Below are 5704 nucleotides of genomic sequence, written 5' to 3' on the forward strand. Positions count from 1 at the left end.
GAAATTCTTGATATCATTATCATTATCACTTGTTGGTTCTCTTTTTTCAAGATATCTCTAGAATTCTATAATTCTTCATCTTTCTAGAAAAGTTTGAAATATAATTAATGCTTGAAAATTTATTTCTTAAATCATCTTCTTCCTGGACTATCTATTTTTATTAAATTACCGATGTTGAATTAATATATTTTACAATTTCAAAAATATTTTTTCCGAAAAATTGTTTCAAATAGGACTCATAATGTTTTTGAAGTTAACTAGTCTGCTAAAGGTGTACCTAATGAATAATGATGTTTTAGATTCAAATTATATCGGAGGTAAAAATTATTAGGTAATTAATTTCTTTCTGACAACAATATCTATTAACTAATAAACCAAAATTAGGAGTCTTTTTCCTTTGGCAGAAAAGACAGGGGATATAAAAAAATGATAATCACTCTTTTATTCTTAATTAAATATATAATGTTCGAGCCTGGATATAGAATGTCTTTGTTAGGGAGCATTTTACCCCTCAATTTGAGACTTTCTGACGTGAATCTGAACTAAGTCACACCCCTATATGGGCATAAGATACCGAGCGGAATCAACTTGTATGTTGAGATATTTTCCAAGGTATAGTCTTTCTTTGCAGCTTTCATCCACTTGTATTTTGAACTGTCCATATAGTTCATATTCATGTGGACCCCATAGAAATAATTGAATTTAATTGGAGTAGACAACATCTTCATGAAAGATTTTTATATTTGATGTCCTGTATATAAATTTGTGCCAAATATAATCAATTTTCTCAATCCACTCAATTCTTATCTTTCTTCTCAAACTTCAACAAATTAACCAAATCAATGGCATCATCTTCTTCTTTTGTGAGCAGTTCACAGTACTGTCCTCGATGGAAGTATGATGTATTTATGAGTTTTAGAGGTGAAGATACTCGTAAAACATTTACAGGTCACTTGTACGAAGGTTTGAAGAACAGGGGAATATTCACCTTTCAAGATGATAAAAGGCTAGAGCATGGTGATTCGATTCCAGAAGAACTCTTGAAAGCTATCAAAGAGTCTCAAGTTGCCCTTGTCGTTTTCTCAGAGAATTACGCTGCATCGAGGTGGTGCTTGAATGAACTAGTGAAGATTATGGAATACATGAAAGAAGAAAATGGACAAATAGTCATACCGGTCTTCTATAATGTGGATCCATCACATGTTCGTCACCAGAGAGAAAACTTTGCAAAAGCATTTGCCAAACATGAATTGAAGTACAAGGATGGTGTTGAGAGAATGGAGAAGGTGCAAAGATGGAGGACCGCCTTAACTGCTGCAACGGATCTAAAAGGATATGATATCCGCCAAGGGTGAGTTAAAAAATATATGTGTGTAGTTTCGACCTTAGAAATGCTTTATTAGACTATTGTATGTTTACAAACAACTTTTAAAGCTACTTAGATTCAGTTAAGCCAAATAACTTATACTATGAAACACTTATAATACTTAACTTTATTATGCTTATCCACAATATGTGATGACGCTTATTTAATTAATCATCTTATTTATGTAGGGTTGAATCAGAGAATATTCAACAAATTGTTAATCAAATTTCGCTCAAATTATGCAAGACTTCAGTATCTTATTTGCAAGATGTTGTGGGAATAGATGCTCATTTAGAGGAAGTAAAAACCCAACTAAAGCTTGAAATCAATGAAGTTCGGAGTGTGGGGATTTGGGGCATGGGGGGAATTGGTTAAACGACAATAGCAAGGGCAATTTTTGACACACTCTCGTATCAATTTGAAGCTGCAAGTTTCATTGCGGATATTAAAGAAAACAAATATGGAATGCATTCTTTGCAAAATATCCTTCTCTCGGAATTGTTAAGGAAAAAAGATAATTATGTGAATAATAAGGAGGACGGAAAGCATATGATAGCTCATAGACTTCGTTTTAAGAAGGTTTTAGTTGTGCTTGATGACATAGATCATAGAGACCATTTGGATTACCTAGCAGGAAATCCTAATTGGTATGGTAATGGGAGTAGAATTATTGCAACAACTAGAGATAAACATTTGATTGAAACGAGTGATGAGATATATGAAGTGACTACACTTGTTGACCATCAAGCTATTAAATTGTTCAATCAATATGCTTTCGTCAAAAAAGAAGTTCCCGATGAATATTTTGAGAAGCTCTCAATGGAGGTTGTACATCATGCTAAAGGCCTTCCTTTAGCCCTAAAAGTGTGGGGTTCTTTATTACATAAGAGGGACATGACAGAGTGGAGAAGTGCTATGGAGGAAATGAAGAATAACTCTAATTCAGAAATTGTTGAAAAGCTCAGAATTAGCTATGATCGATTGGAGACCATACAAAGAGATTATATTTCTAGATATAGCATTGCTTCTTTACGAGGGAAAGATAAAGATTACATCATGAAAATTCTTGAGAGCTGTTATTCTGGAGTAAATATTGGATTGCGTGTCCTAATTGACAAATCTCTTGTATTCATCTCTATAAACAATACGATTGAAATGCATGACTTAATACAAGAGATGGGTAAATACGTGGTGAAAATGCATAAAGATTTGGGAGAACCTAGCAGAATATGGAACGTTGAAGATTTCAAAGAAGTGATTGACAACAACACAGTAAGTAGGTTAAACAATGCAATATATATTCAATTTCCTGTTTTCATATATTGATATTTATTTATCTTATGTTATTAAGCCATTAATTGGTCTACTAGCCGTTTATTTATCTTTTTGCCAGGGGACAGTGACAGTGGAAGCAATCTGGTGTACTTATTTCGGACAAATATGCTTTAATAAAGAGGCAATGAAAAATATGAAAAAGCTTAGGATATTGTACATAAATGATGGTAGCTTAAACAATTTCTTTTTACACCCTTCTTCGATTGATTCAAAATACATTCCCAACGGCTCCATTGAGTGTCTGTCCAACAACTTGCGGTGGATTTTCTGGAAGCAATATCCTTGGGAGTCATTGCCAGAAAAATTTTAAACCTCAAAGGCTTGTTCATCTCTATCTTGGGTGGAGTTTACTGCATGATTTATGGACAAAAAGAAAGGTAATCATTTTATATTTTGGCTTTTCCTAGAATTTGATGTTAGTTCCATAAACTCAAATTAATGTCTGTTTGTTGTGAATAGGAGCTTATGCCGTGTCTACGATGGCTAGATCTGAGCTTCTCTAGAAGACTGATGCAAACACCAAATTTCACGGGGATGCCAAATTTGGAGTGTTTGAATCTGGAGAAATGTAGTAGTCTTAAAGAGGTTCACTCTTCCCTGGGTGATTGCAAAAAACTCATTAAGTTAAATTTGTATCGTTGTGAAAGCCTTGAGAGTTTTCCATGTGTTAATGTGAAGTCTCTTGAACATCTGAATCTAGAGGGTTGCCAAAGTTTGGAGATATTTCCAGAAATCATTGGAAGAATGAAGTCGGAGTTAGAGATAAAGGTGAAAGGCATTGGGATAAATGAAATACCATCATCTATTATTCAGCACCAAGCTCATCTTACAAAGTTAGATTTGTCAGTCATGGAAAAAATTGTAGCTCTTCCAAGTAGCATTGGCATGTTGAAAGGATTGGTGAAGCTAGATGTGTCGTGGTGCCCAAAACTTATAAACTTGCCCAAAGAGATAGGTGATTTAGAAAACTTGGAGGAGCTTGATGCCAGCTGCACTCGAATTTCACAGCCTCCCTCTTCCATCGTACGGTTAAACAAGCTTAAATCCTTGAGTTTTTCAGGACAATGTTTAGAAGATGGAGTGTACTTTGTGTTCCCTCAGGTGAATGAAGGGTTACGCTCATTGGAAATTCTGAATCTCAGTTTCTGCAATTTAATAGATGGAGGACTTCCGGAAGACATTGGATGCTTATCGTCTTTGAAAGAGTTGCATCTCAATGGAAATAATTTTTGTGCATTTGCCTGAAAGCATAGCCAACTTGGTGATCTTGAAACCTTGTACTTATCAAATTGCAAGAGGCTTCCACAGCTACCAGAATTTTCAAAGCAATTGCATACAATATCTGCAGATTGGAGCAATGATTTGATCTGTAATTCGTTGTTTCAGAATATCTCATGTGCTTCAGATTCCTTGTCACTAAGAGCGCTTATGAGTTGGGGGATCAACATCCCAGGTTGGTTCCACCATCAGGGAACTAGTACAAGTGTATCAGTAAATTTGCCTAAAAATTGGTACGTACGTGATAACTTCTTGGGATTTGCTGTATGTTACTCTGGAAAATTGATTGACATGACAGCTCACTTGATTCCCTTATGTGATGATGGGATGTCGGGTATCACCCAGAAACTTGCCTTATCCAACCATTCAGAATGTAATCCTGAGATTTCATTTTTGTTGATACCTCTTTCTGACTTATGGGATACATCTAAGGAAAATGGGAGAACACCAAATGACTATGGGCTTTTTACGTTATGTTTCTATGGTGAAATGAAACATTATGGATTACGTTTGTTGTATAAAGTTGATCCTGAGCTTGACGCGAATTGCTCCTCTTCTAAGAAACATTCTAATATTCTTGGGAGAGTCGTCAGTTTCTTCAGCTGCAAACCAAGGAATTTAGATTAAATAAATATAGGTAATATTCTAATATTTGTGTTGCCTCTAGTTTTTCTTTGCTTGTATTTTTGCTATTCTTTTCTTCTATTAATGTTGTAGTTGAATTATTAAAAATATCAAAGCTTCTTCTAGTGGTGAACTGAACAAAAATCAATAACGGGCGAGTAATTTGTAAGTATGAAAAAGAGGAAAAAGTGAGGTAAACCAAAAAGAAAACTGGTCCTTTTTTGCAACTTGCATCCTATCTTGATCTTCCGTCTAAATTTATTTTTGATTTTGTTGTATTGTTTTCACTGATTTATCATTCCCAAAACTTCTTAACATATCAGACGTAATCTTTGATTTAAATACAAATATCTCTCTTTCTTATGCACTGAAAAGATGAAACAATTGAAGAGGCATAAGTTTTTAGGGAAAAATGTTAAAAGTAAATGACAGAATACTAATTGTGGTCGCTCCTTTTTGGATTATGAATAGTTTTTCAATCTTACAGTCTACCGCCTTGTTGGTAGTGTGCAAACTGAGAAGAAGAAGATGGTATTTTGAGAAGAGAACCGGTGACACTGCCTATGAAGGGACATATTTCCTGTACCTGAGAAAGAGATTCACGAAAGAACTTGGGTAAGCAAGAATTCGTTCTTTTTAAATTTCATTTTGAAATATAATCACATTTTCCATTTGCTAACAATAGCTGGCCTGAAAAGCAAATCGCAGATTATAACTTTGCCAAAATGAGTGGATGAACGAAGCGCCTAGGGGGACTATTTCCAATGTAGCTCCAATGCTCGAGCTCAAATAGTTTCTCCCCTACTGAAGAAGCGTAGTCTCCATTGACATCTACTGTCAAATGTTACATTGTGAATAGGAATTAATTACTTAAAATGATTATTTCAGAGTAGTGCGTTCAGAACAAAGACGTACTAGAGGAAGTAGTGGATTGTCTGTTTCATATATCAGAATTGGAATTGTATGACATAATATATTGGCGTTAGGCTTAGAAGTCAGAAATAAACTGATCTTTGAAAAATTGCTTGGATATACCTTATTTTTAGCCATCAACATACTTTAAAATTTCAAATAAGCAGGTTCATAATTTGGTGGGTTACA

General features: G+C 34.6%; 1 pseudogene; it reads left to right on the forward strand.

Moving 5' to 3' along the window:
* The first annotated feature begins 809 nt into the window (after positions 1 to 809).
* On the forward strand, positions 810 to 4606 carry LOC102579419 (TMV resistance protein N-like; annotated as a pseudogene).
* The last annotated feature ends 1098 nt before the right edge of the window (positions 4607 to 5704 follow it).

This window comes from Solanum tuberosum, unplaced genomic scaffold (genome assembly GCF_000226075.1).
Source record: "Solanum tuberosum cultivar DM 1-3 516 R44 unplaced genomic scaffold, SolTub_3.0 scf00625, whole genome shotgun sequence".
NCBI lineage: Eukaryota > Viridiplantae > Streptophyta > Magnoliopsida > Solanales > Solanaceae > Solanum > Solanum tuberosum.